The sequence below is a fragment of the Lepisosteus oculatus genome, chromosome 4, assembly GCF_040954835.1.
Source record: "Lepisosteus oculatus isolate fLepOcu1 chromosome 4, fLepOcu1.hap2, whole genome shotgun sequence".
In the NCBI taxonomy this organism is placed as follows: Eukaryota; Metazoa; Chordata; class Actinopteri; order Semionotiformes; family Lepisosteidae; genus Lepisosteus; species Lepisosteus oculatus.
In genome coordinates this window covers 57,941,197-57,955,257 of record NC_090699.1, presented here as the reverse complement: position 1 = coordinate 57,955,257, position 14,061 = coordinate 57,941,197, and the positions used below count along the sequence as shown (strand labels likewise).

The 14,061-nt window shown below is 35.3% G+C and overlaps 1 long non-coding RNA gene across 1 annotated transcript in view; it reads right to left on the bottom strand.

Annotated features, from left to right (window-relative positions):
* LOC138238442 (uncharacterized) overlaps positions 1–13,235 on the bottom strand; it is an 86,290-nt gene extending 73,055 nt beyond the window's left edge. The window contains exons 1-2 of the long non-coding RNA XR_011189488.1: positions 13,174–13,235; positions 7,839–7,935 (exon numbers count right to left, since the gene is read on the bottom strand). This is a non-coding gene — a long non-coding RNA (uncharacterized lncRNA). The remainder of the gene's footprint in view (positions 1–7,838; positions 7,936–13,173) is intronic.
* Between the last annotated feature and the right edge of the window lie 826 nt (positions 13,236–14,061).

The following is a 14,061-nucleotide window of genomic DNA, read 5'->3' as shown; positions in this document are numbered from 1 at the left end:
CAATCTCAGTTCTTAACACTACTGTACTCGGTTTTGATTATTTAGATATCACAATATCAGTGACAAACTTGCACTTACAAGAATTGAAATGTTCAAAGCTACATTTAGACTACTTTTTTTGCTGTTTGCTGTTTTAATGCTGTTTGCATTAAAAATGATACAATACTGCCATCTAGACAAAACAATGTAATTTAACTAGTTAGAAAATCAGATCCTGAGTTACAGTATGTTTTAACTGTCATCACAATCACAATTTTACTGAGCAGCTCTAATCCTTGAGGTCAGTAGCGTTGTCTACTTTTAATTTCACTTCTAATCTTAATTACATAATATGACCAATTATTTGAATATATTTTTAAATTTTAATCAGATGGTAATTGAAACGTACCCCCAAACCTTCAGAGCTCTAGCCTTTGAGGCTTGGAATTGCCCATACATGTTCTAGAGAATGTAATCATCTTCGTTACAATCATCCTCATTAAAGAGAAAATTGTAGTATGAACTCAGATCACACAGAGGTGTGTATGGCCATGCACTATAATATTAATTTATACAATATTAATCATAAGGACTGTTTAGCAAGGTGCATTAACCTTTTCACTTTATTCTCTTAGTATTACTAAAAAAATCTAGAAGTTAACAAAGCACCCTTTGCTTTGTTACCCTGCTTCTCTGTCTTGTCACGTAATTATATTGAAGAGGAGAGCCAGATATTTATAAAAGTAGGACACTCGTTTTTTTTTCTTTTATATCAGCAAGGCAGTTGAACTATTTTTACTATACATGGTCTCATGAAACTGTAATATTGGTATCTGGTAAGAGCATACATTCTGTTGTTTCTGTTTGGGTTCTATTTATCAAGCTGCTTCTTTATGGGAATATCTGCTTAAATAATATGTACAGTATGCATGCATAGATACATTTTGGTTGCTTTTCTGTCCAGAAGTGTTTTAGCTTATGTACGCAGCCGTCATCTAGACAAATTGTTAAATTTGTTAGGACTAACAAAAGGTCAGTCCCCTATCATTTATGCAATTCATTGGTATCATGATTTTCAATGACTAGTTCTATTAAAATAAAAGCAAAATCCGGGGACACAGGCCTTGTGATAATACATCAGTCTTTAATAATGTTTCCACAGTGTTCAGTAGTAGCTGTGTATTTTATAATGGAAGTCACTTATTGTAACATCAACTTGTACTGTAAACACTAATGAAATTCAACTCGAGTCTTAATCATTCTCACACAGTAAAAGGTAGAGTTTGTTGGATGACAAAAGATCTTCCTTTTTCCAATTTAGAGCTGACAGCACTTTCTAAATGGATTAATTGTGCAGGATTTCCAAAGTGAATTTTAGTCTCAAGAGCAATGAGCAGTTCATTACAAGAAGGAAGAAGAAGAAAAAAACTATGTTCATTTACTCTGTCATAAAGCACTGTCAGACTAGTCAGAACCTATTTACAACACTAACCCTCATGGGATGAAAGAATTGGAGACAACTTTAGCATATTAAAAAGATTTGTGTAATGTTAAAATAAAGCACTCCAGGTTACCATAGAGAAATTACCAGTGGGAGATTCCTGAGCACAGCATTATCCATTCTGTTGTGTATTCCTTCATCATTGTGGACTTCCATTAAAATTCTTGTTTCATATTATAGGACTTGAGGTAAGTACAACTGATCAGTGCCTGCAGTGACAGCACTTCTTCTCAGATCACATGCTGAGATGCAAAGGAATACATCAATGAAATATAGTCCTGAAGGAAGCTGTTTGAATGGCCATGGTCAGTTTTCAAATATAAAAACCTGAGAGAATTCTTCTCTTATAATTATTGAATGTTAATTGATCATTGGTTAATGCCCTGGACTAAACTTACCCCCTTTCCAGAACTGCCTGAAACAGACAAATTCCCCCTAAAATATTAAAGCCTTCTGCTATGTTGTACATGGGATATATGAAATATGTCTATGGAGGGAGTTATTTTCAAATTTACAAAGGCACTGTACATAATTTGGTTTCTATTACTGTGAGAGAACCATGAACAAACAACTAAGACTTAAAGGCAGGAATGATTTTATTTATATCATATGATGCTGTTTGATCTTCATTTTTTGTATGTCAGCTACACCTATGCAAATAGTGAAAAAATCCTGTTGTGGATTTTTTTTTGTGAAGTTGTGGAAGTGAAGAAATTAAAGGAGGCAATGAGCAAGTGTTGAACATTTAACAGGTTTAATGCTTCATTTTATTGTCAAATAAGGCTGGTGCTGTTTTTAAGCTATTTTCCATCTAGTTTGTTATGTTATGTTAGATGGTAGTGCCTTTTCTGTTATGAATTTAAGAGTGGCTGCTTGAATGGGCACCTTGCATAAAATACCACTAGAGGGCAATGTTTCCTCATCCTTTCTGAAATACATTCTGCTTTTAACAACTTTTCCATTCAAAGGGCTCTGGAGAATCAGTTTATCTACTGATTTCTGAGTATTCTGAAGTTCTCTGTATTGCGTTAATTTATCTGCAGGTTGAATGTACCTTATAATAGTTGTAAACCTACATTTTGCTTATATAAGTAATTTTATCATTTTTTAACTCACTGTACTGTAATTGAAATCAACTCTTAAACAAATAAGATCAAATTAAATCAGATGTTTATATGATGCAAATATGATAGCCTATAGTCTTAGTGGCCTCATAGGTGTGTGCTGAAGCACGGAGGAGAAACGAATCAGATTATTAGTGGCATAATAGTTGGAAGTAGAATAAGCACCACACCTCAGCGGCTTAACGTTCTCCTGAATTTGTTTTCTTGCAGTGCATGCTCTAGTAGTGAAAACAGTTCATTAGCAGTTCATTACGTATGATAGGCATACTAAAGTAACTCGGGAAGTGTTTTATAAGGTGTGCTTGATTGAGAGTCCAGCTTCTTGTTTCTGATTAAAGTCCAGATTTCAAAGCCCCTTAGACTAAAAGTACATTGCCCAGAATCCACAGTTATACGGGTCAATGTATGTTGAGTCATTACACCAAAAGTGTTAAGTGCAGCTTAAGTACCTGTGTTTGTAGTGAGTCCCACCAACCAAGGAAACCATGTTTTTGCCAGTGTAGGAAGCCAGAATATGAGTTATCATTTAATTTGCTTGGATCTATGTTTTCCTTATAAGGGTAGGCCTATAATGTGCCTATGATCATATTTGCACCAAAAGCTTAATTTTTAGAAATACTACAACTTTGCTGTATTGACCATTAAGTTTTCAATGAAAAAAAAAATGTCTGCAGTTTCAGAGTATTTTTGTAATATATATTTTTTTAATTATTTGACTAAAAAAATAAAAACTTTCAACTGGTATGACAGATCTGCTACAACTAATATATGGAGTCATTCACATTCATACATATTTAATAAAATAATGAGCAGCTGGCAAATGTTAAGAATTCTTAAAGACTTTTCCATTGTAAGATAACCTTAAAATTACATGTTAAAAAAGTGGAAGAACTCTTCTTCAGACCTTAGTTATAAAACATGATACATTTTAATAATGTTAAGCCTTGAATGGCATTACTTTTGTTTTCAAATTGTATTCTAAGTCAGTAAGATATGCTTTTTTTAATTTACAGTTCCTTAAGATAATTCTTTTTTATTTATATTTAGGTGGGATAATTTCCAGCTGCTCTTGACATTTTAGTAGGATTTACTGCAAATGTCTTCAGTGCTGTTGATTTAACTGGTTGGGTAGCGTATTCTGAAGTAATCTGCCAAATTTAGTGTAGAAATAACTCAAATGGGATTAAATTAATACCAGTGCACAGTAAGGAGACAGGAGACTGTCTTCACTTTTTATTGCAAAATTCTGACTACAGACTCCCACAGAAAATGTGATGTTCCTTTCTGTGATTATAATGCAGAAAATTGAAGAAACATGGAGAACAAAAATGTTTCACCAGATCACTGCTAATAATAGGTTGTATTTGGCAGATGTTTTGCATCTTTTAGATAACATTTCAAAGAAGCAATATGAAGAAATGCAGTTTGCACGATAAGGGAGCATAGTGTTTTTATTAGAAAAAACAAATATGTTCCAAATACCGTATATGTGATAAATAAGAAACATACTGTACAAACATGCTCTCATCCACAGAATTAATACACTGTAAAACAAGTGTGTTTTACCCTACTGTATATCAACAGAGAGCAGCTTTAATCAAAGCTTCATCCACACCATTAAAATTGATAAGAGGCCAAAGTTCTACTTTTAATCACCTTAAAGGTACATTTTTGGGATTCAGTGCAAATGTTACCCAGAAATAAAAGAACATTAAGTATATTTTGTTAAGCTGTGGGATGAAAAATGCCTTCTTTTAAGAAGTGTTTGGTCAGGTCACTAACCTTTCAAGTCTTTCTCCTGTTGAAGGTGTCAGTTCTGTTATGAAAAATGCATAGATGTTCTTAATTTGGAACTTTGTATCTCAAAATACAATACCACATAATTACATAGAAGTGTTTCAAAGTATCTTGAGAAGGGAAAAGCTTAAAGATTGAAATGAAATTTCACCTGCTTTGAAATAACATATTCAGTAGGTTTAAATTACAATGGAGAAGCCATTTGTACTGTACTTTAGCTCCTTCTCCTGAATGTGTTCATTGACTAGAGAATTGTGATCACTGTGATGGCCAGCTAGCACTTAATAAAAGAAGCACAAAACATAATTAGTGTTAAAAATCAACAATTGGAATAAATCATAATATTTGTTTCCATTTTGCTGCTCACTCTTATCCACAGAAATTTACAGTAGCTTAAGTTTCAAAGAACATTCCTACAAGTTTTAAATTTTAATCATAATACTCAAGGTAGTTAGCAGTATCCTAAAATCTGACAATTGAAAAAAAGTTAATCATCGCACCTACTAGCATATACAGACAATGACCCAAATAGCATCCCCAGCGTCTAGTCTAAATAAGTCTGGCACCAGGCAGATCTAGAAAACAAATTTCTTGGTAGGACCTTGGTAGAGTAGGAGTGGTTCCTACTGTACCATCCTTTTTACTGTAGCGAAGCACATTTTGCTGCGACATTTTGTTCACAAAGTTCTGTGTCTTTTCTCATCTATGTTTGGCAAAACAGAAGTGACCAAGAAAAGTTTTTATTTTCCTGCCCAAAAAGTCTTTTTGGAAAAATTCAATAAAAAAAACAGATACTGTACAATAAACAAGAAGCAGGCCTGTCTCTGAAGCACATGAAGGCCTAACAAAAAGTACAGCCTCAATTTCACAGCTGACCTGCTGTGTAATTCACTAGGGGCTCCCTGAATATAAATTGCAAGTGCAGTTCCCTTGCTCCGAGCCAAATGTCTAAGTATGCGTAATACAGCACAGCTAGGGATGTTGCTTCACACTAAACTTATTTTTCTCTCACCCAAACAGCCAGGACTAAGCAGTTGGCAGGAGAGGTGTCCCCATTAATAGTGAAGCAGTTTTAAACCAGCAGTGAGTCACTGCATCACTGGGTTCCTGCAACAGGACTGGGAAAGCCTTGTACAGTATATCGTTAATGCCTGATTCAGTCCCCAAATAGTGATCTATTTTAAGCCCACAAATCAGGCCACAGTTTCTTATGTAAAAGCCCATACTTATTCAGTGGCACACATTTTTGTTATTGTTTAGCTAATTTTAATGCAAAGAGTATGGCATGTCAGTAGCAATGCGTATTGATCATTGTGCGATGTTACTTTCATGATTCCACTTAAACAGTAACACTTTTCTTAGTAAATAATAAAAATGAATTTTATCGAAAATCCCAATGGTGGAGTCCCAGTTTTAAAAAACTTTTACAATAGGTTTCACATTTATTATTATAAAAGTCTGACTACAAAAGGGAAACAAACTTTCTCCTGATATAAATACACAATACTGTGCCTCTCAGACTGGCTTGAGATCTGACTGATAACGAAAAGAATAATTTCAACTCTTGGGGGGAAAAAAGGTCAAATCCATTATTTTCAATTGAGCATGACCTTTCAAGTATAATGTTCCCACTGAGATGAAACTTGCTGTAATCAAAATACAGTGCAACAGTTCAAGAAGCCTGTATAATCCCGACTTTTAACGAATAATACAATTTCTTTTTTTTTCCTTCTTGGGATCTGACCTTTCAATAGTTAAGAGTTTTTGAATAGGTATTCATCATTCACTCCACATACAATCTAGAGTTCTGTCTGCGTAAGTGTGTGGTTGGCACAGCCTCACTTTTTTCACTTATAGTACTACAGCATCCATACTGTGTTGTTAAAAGCAAAATAAAAATACATGGTCTATAGACAGTGTTGCATGGGTGCCCCACATCTCCCTGTCAGATACTCTGCTACAATAAAGACTAAAATTAACTCTCGGCCCATGCAAATTGGTTATGGTGGATGCGAGAAAATTCTGACTGACTGATTTGTCATCTGTCCAAATAAGAGAAATCATTTTGTCAGCATGGCAACTCACTAGTTAATCAGACCTTCTTTTTGGTCGAAAACATGGCCAAACAAGCTAGTTGTACAAAGCTGGTGATAGAAGGTGGAATGAAGCTGCACTTTTATGATTAGCACACATTGTATACCGTACAACAGTAGGTTACTGTAGCAGGCCAGTTTAAGAACGGCTTGTAGTTATAGCTGGTGGCCTCTAAACGGCCTCAAATTCCTGAAAAGGGCTATACAGTGAGAGTATTATGAAATTGATTCGATCAGTGGTGAAATCTGTTCCTTCAACATTCTGACAGGGGTATAATTAAGTTTGTGTTTGATATGTCAAGATCATGCATGGTGCTCTTGGACTTTACTTCTTTGTGACGTTTTGTGTGTGCAGACAATTGGGACCATTCTGGTTGAGGATAGGTTCTGTCAGTTACCCTAGTAAGGAAATTCTTATAGCAAGTCACTCTCTTCTGAATGTATAATACAATGTTTTGTTTTAATCTAAAGGAAAATACTTGTACATCTTCTAAGAAAAGGGATTCAGAGCACTTTCATATCAATACAGATATGGTGATGATGATTCCAATCAGCACTTTTATCACTAACAGTCACATTTAGTCCGTGATCGAATTTTTTCAGTCTGCCCTTACCCAGGGCTGTGCTGTACAAACATATTCCTTGTTCAGATAACCAGGATAAACTGCAATCATTTTTTCCTGTGTACTCTACCTTTCAGACTCGTCTGCAGTTTCAAAACTGTCCACGGGGATATCAAATAGTGAAAAGTTAATAGTTATCACATTTTATTGTTAGCAACCTTTGACTTAAATAAACTTAAACCAACATGGAGACTTGTTATATTTATTAGACAGTTCATGTACAGTTTATATATGTATGTATGTATTTACTGTATTTGCATACACATCTAAAAATAACACTTACAATACTGACTAAATAGAAAATATTTCTGTTTTGTTGCTTAATTCATTCCAATTTAATTTCTTACTTGGCATTCCTGAAAGAAAATCTTTATATTTTAGAACTTTGTGTTGTCTGAATAATAAATGTTTGCATACCATGTTATGTTCTAGAAATAAAATCATGTTCCATTTTAATTCCTTATTTGGCTATTTGAATGATCTGTACCACCACTTAAATGCTTAAGAACCTGCCTACCACGAGGCAAGAAAAGAACAACAGCACATCAAGGCATAAAAAAAGCATTAATCAGGGAGGCTGGCAACATGTGCTTCTATAGTTAAACGAGAGTCCTGGGTAATAAAAGTGGGTCAGACATAGCCTTGAGATGAAACAACATTAAACATTTAGTTCAGCTGACAGGAAATAAATTTTAAGAGCGAACAATTTACAGGTACATACCTGCCCATCCATTTTCAGTGGCTGAAGAATGAACAACAGACGGAAAGAGAAATTTGTGCCCATTATTTTTTCTTGGAGAGACTTTCCACATGATAACCTACAGGAAACATTGAAATGCACCATGTTACACATTTCCATCTGTTGTTGTTTTACTTTAATGTACCTGGAGAATACCAGCATGTAACCTAAGGGAAATAACTGATACCCAGGGTGTCCAGAAACAGTCTTGAGTGATTTTGTCTATTTTAAAATGAGTGATATTTGTCTTCTTTAATTGTACAGTTACTTGTAAATTGTAAGCCAATGCGTCCAATCAGTTGATTTAAAGATGGGTTCTATCTGTACTTCTATTCAATGACAAATCTGCATACTTTGTTTTTGTTTTCTTTTTGAATATGATTATTTGTTCCTCCAAATAAATGTGTGCTCTAAATATTTATTCCCTCAAACCTCTATTCCCTGATTCAAGAATGATTCCTAGTATACCACAATTTTCCTTTGTAAATTTCTATACACCACTATAATAATGAACTTTATACCAAAACTTAAATAAAGGGAAACAGCCCAATCCTATAATATTTGTATGTATATAACTATACAGATGAATTAATTATTTCTGTTAATATTAACTGACATATTTTTTATTAAGATGAAACATACAGGTTATGTTAGACAGTTCAGTGTTTTTTTTAAGTTAGAAAATTGCATAGTTATCCATTATAATTACATGAGATCCATAAACATACATATCTTAAACTGAAAATGTGTATAATTCCTGATGAGAGTTTACTGTACTTTGTAAGTAATTGTATTTTTCTTTGAATATGTCCAACAGTACTGTGAAGTATTATGGTTTTCTAGAATTACAGAAAACATTACAGAACAAAACCGAGTCACCTGATTTTACCCTGACCACAAGAGATTAATGTGAGACTGTCACTTTGCTGAACACCTGTCAAACTGGTGCTAAAGCAACTGTAACTGCAGAGCCTGTTCTACATTTTGACAGAAAAGATGTGGAGGGCGATGTGACCAGGAGATGGCAGCAGCAGTACATTTCTGTAGTGACCAGACAAACAAAAAGAAGGAATGAAGTCTAACAGCAGAAATGTGTATTGTTTCAAGAAATGCTTAGAAAATTTTTAGAGTTACAAGTGGAATATACATACTCAATTTGCTTTCTTTTTCTTTCATAACATTAATCAATAAGCTGTGAATTGTCTTCTCATTTAGGACTCTTCTCTGAAAGTGACCCACTATTTGGGCTTCAGCTGTGAGTAGCTTTATACTTTTAATTTAGAACAGCATTGATTTCTCTGCTTCATGTCAACATTAAGTCAGATTTTTGGACTTTGCGTGACACACTGAAGCACTCAAAAGAATTGAAAAGAATGTAATAGATTGCAAGATACTTTTTTGTTAAGCATCTATCATAATGCTTAAAAAACAAGACTTCAGTTGAAAGCAGAAAGACTTCAGCTGAAAGCAAATGAAGTAAAGGCATAATGATTCTTTGAATATGTAAATTTCAATTAGTGATTTGACTGCAGTCTTTCATTGAAGACCATAAGAAGAGTCAATTTATTAAACTGAAATTCATAAGCCTCTTTGTTTTAGTATGTTATTTTTGCAGTCCTTTTCAAAACTTCTTCTGCCATTAAGGATTATTTCATTTTTGAAAACCGCCAGGCCTTCTGTCTTTTCACAGTCCTGTTTACAAAAAACAATACTTGTAGAAAACAAGACCTTGAATGAACAATGTACTCTTTAACATATTTCTTCTCAATTAGTTTGGACAACATGCATGAAGTTGTTTTAGATTAAGTAGACCGTAGCATAACAATTGCTGAGCACAAAAATTAGTAAGCACATTAATAAGTTTAATAGTGGCTGACCCGATCATATTTTTAGATTCTTTTGCTTTTTATTCGGCGATTATTGTGGCTACCTGGAATGTTGCGGTTATTAGACACTATTTTGACAAAAACTCTGCAGTGAAGTCGATATACAGTAAACAAAATGACAATACATGTTGGTGTTTCCACATTTGGCAAGCAGGACTGTGGCTGCACTGCAGACGTACTGTAACACCCAAACATCCAATAACATATGCCAAACCGTATGCCAGACTAAAGGTTCAGATTCTGTGTTTGGCAGAACTGCCAGTCTACTCTTCTGTTTGGCAGAGCTGCCAGTCTATGCACTGAGCTGACTGTCATTGGAACATTTTACCAGCAGCATTAAGATACTCAAAACAAAACTGTGTTCCAAAGAGGCCATCTAGAAAAAATGCAGCTGGGAAACTTGTAATCAGAACCAGAATGATTTGGACATCTGAGAGGGTCTTGTAGAAGTGATTTGTATCGTGAACTACAATGTAGTGATCAGAAAGTTTGTATCATTGTCACATGCACAGCTACCGGGTTTTTTTGACTTACCGTATTTCTTTTTTTGGGGGGTGATTCAGCATGATATTGACTCTTTTCTACCTTTAGGCCTTTAAATGAAGATTTTAATACATTTGCAATTTTGAAACCCGTGAAAGTGGGGAATAAAATCAGACTTGTATTAGAATTAAGCTTTCCTATGTGGGATTGTACTGTATGTGCTGAACAAATATTTCTATACAATTGAATTAGATGTTTTGCACATCTATAATATTATTTAGCTTGATGAACACTGCATAACCAGTACTTACATAAGTTTCTTTTCAGTTGAACATCCATATATTGCATGCAGTTTGCAAGTCTTGTTCATGAAAGGTAATTGTATAAAGGCTTGAAATTCAAATACTAGAAACTGCTGTTTAGATCCCAGCCTTGTCTAAGCTTTCATTTTAGCATCTCCAAATTAATTACTGACACATTCACTAAACAGCTGACTACTAAAAAAACACCAGGTCTATGTTCCCTCAGGAAACTGATCTGAATGTCTGGCTTCATATATTGATCAAGTGTCTGAGTTCTGCATTGAATAAAGGTTGGGACAAGTGGAATTGAAAAAAATATCCCCTCATCCACTCACAGTAAGTGACTTATGCCAGGAAACATTCATGGCAACCTGAAGCTTACCCCAGAGGAATAGGGAACAGAGTTTGACTAGACCCTGGATGGAATGCCTGCCCATTGCAGGACACAGACACACAGAAGCACAAAGGCAGAGTTTATACAGTTCATTGAACATTGACAGCATTCTTTTGAAAGGTGGGGGAACAAGAGCACCAAGAGACAAGTCATACAGCAACAAGAGGAACATACTGTACACACTCCATTCAGAATGACTTGAAGGATTCATACCTTGGGATCTCCCCATCGCTCGCAAGGTTAGGGTAGAGCTTCCCTACCCTTTAATCTTGTAATACATTAGAAAATAATTATTGATAATACACTAGAAAAGACTTTTAGAAGTACCTATAATTTTAATACCAACTACTTAATGGAGCTTTTAAACAATCTCTCTGCTTTGACACTATCAGTCAGTTACCTGGTTTTGTCTAAAAAGGACTCCCTGTGTAAAATGTAGAGTCTAATTTCTGTTAATGTCTTTCACACTCTCGTATTTACAGAGGTCAAGGAAAGCAGCAGCAGTAAGTGATTGTAGATACTGTAAAAACTGCATCTTATCGCAAAAACCAGGAGTTCCAGACTCTCTGAGCTAGAGATGTGTGCTTCCTAGTGGATGAGAGATACTGCACAAAAGTTAAAATCTCTTGTCTAGGTATCTGATTTTATCTATGAGGATGACTTAAGTGACCCTTTTTGTGTTCTTTGCTAGGTGTATAGGAGCCAGTCATCTCTAGTTACTTAGGACTGCTTCAATTCCTTGTTCATGCATGAACAGAGACCAGTTATACAATACTCTAAAGATCGTCAAGAATGGCCTGTCATAATTATAGTAACTGCTTACTAATGCAGACCTTGTCTTTAAAGCTACTGGTTTACTTATCCCAGAATTCTGTTTTTGGACAAAATAATTCTAAGGAGTGGTCCCACAACATTGTTAAAAAATATTTACCCCTCTCAAAACGTGTATTACTGTCTACTGTATATCTACTGATTGAATTAAAATATGCAAGCTTCTTTTTTATAATTATTTGTAATAATATATGTATAATTTACTGTAGAAGGGTACAGTACATCACAATGCCTCTGGTACTTCTGCTAATCTGGTCTAAATGTTTAATTGTGTTACCTGCAAGAATGGGACAGGTGTGTTTAATTGCGATAAAGACTAGACAGACACAAAGATGTACGTGATATACTGTAAGAGCCTCTTTGGGACCTAAATAATTTTTACTTTATCTATGCCTCAGAGCCTGAAGGATACTATTTTATCTCACTTAAACTAGATATTAAGGGTTAGTCCATTGGTCATGTTATCCTTTGAGACTGTTGGAAAAACACACTGTAGATGCATTAGTTGCCTTATTTCTGAACCACTCACTGAAAACAATAAAGACATTTTAGAAAACATTAAATTTGCTTTCTAAATTTGTTTAAAGCACTTTCTATTATGTTATTGATTTATTTTGCCATATAACTTTAGATGGATGTAATCGTGCCTCTGAAATGTCAAAATGGTGACTCCTTTTAATGACTTCCAACAGTAGAAGCCATTGCCTTTACTGCTGCACTCACATATTCACTTGTGTGAGGATGGAAAGTGTGATGGTACTGTACCTATAGTTGGGGTCTTAAACCTTCAATTCCAAGCTATCCAAAACAGCAACATTTTTTCTCACACAGGAAAAATGAAGTACTTGACAGAACTTGAGGAGTAAACAACAGGAAATTAAATGCAAAAGGCACTGGTTTAAACTCTTACCCACTCTACTTTAATCTGGAATCCCCAGCAGCAACTTCAAGATTGATTCTAAAGATTTCCACCTGGAGAGAAATGATCTAGTAGTTGACTTTTCTCACTAATAGACTTCACAAATCTTTCTTACCTTGTGGGAATTCATGGAGTTAAAGCTTGAATTTTTTTTTATAGTGGTGTAATTTTGAGAAAAAGCTAAATTAAGTCAAAAGTCCTGAGTCTACTAAAGACTTCTTCCCTATTGCTTGCTGTATCACAAATCTTGTGACTGATTCTTTAAAGGTTGATATTTGTAAGCATTTAATGCATTTTTACTGGCAACAAAATAACAAAACCTAGATCCTTAAGTCATGTATTGTGTGAAATATATATATACATAAAGATACAAGGGAAATGCTGTATATATATATAAGTACTGTTGATAATTTTCTAAAACCTGATTTCAAATTGGAAGTTGCTTTCACCTTTCCAGCAATGACTCCTCTTTCCTGCTTAGGAGAAAATAGTACGCACTTACTGTACATGAACCTCTGACACACCTAGCTGCAGAGCCATTTGTCATTTTACATGCCTCATGCTCCACAGTAACTCACTCAGGAGAACTCAGGAGAATCTGTTGAAAGAGCAGAGAAGGTCTTACTGGCATGCCAAAAGAGACACAGCCCATGCTTGAACTAGCAATGTCAGGGGCACAGACCTCAAGATGTACCAGTAAAAACCTTTACTGCTTGAGCCACATCTGACCCCCTCTTGTTCTTTTTCTCTTTATCCTTATCCCTCTTTTATAAAAATATATACAGTATATATATTTTTAAAAAGAATCCTGTAAGAGGGCAACTAAATCTGGAGTGTCACTGGAGGGCTTGAGTCAACACAGGGCGCTGGCGAGGCATTCCAGATACTACAGTGGGGAAATATGCTAATTCATCACCTGGATGAAGTCAGTATTCTATATAAGAGTTCAGTGACTCAGTTCTTGGTCGACTCAGGGGGGTTGAACCCTCACTGTCAAGTGTGTAAGCAAGTGTCAGAGCTCACAGGGAGTTAGGCTCTCACTGTCATGGGGACAGTGAAAGACAGGGTCTCAGGATGAGACGCCGAGATAACATCTGAACCTAGGAATAAGCAGGTTGCAGCATAATCCCGGAGGGGATTGATCAATACAATAAATGGCCTGTTCTAGGGAGAGAACAGGGCTGTCTGAGCATATGTCTTTCTATCACGGTGAGTTAGACAGCCAGTGGAGTTTAAGGGGAATCTCACTGGGAGATGACTGGCTGAGAGCGCTCATTAGCGGATGGCTGGAAGATCCCCAAGTTAGGAGTGAGAGGCCTAGGAGCATGGAGACTCATACACCTATGCCATTCCTATGTATCCGTGTCAACCAGTGAAAAAGAAGACCAAA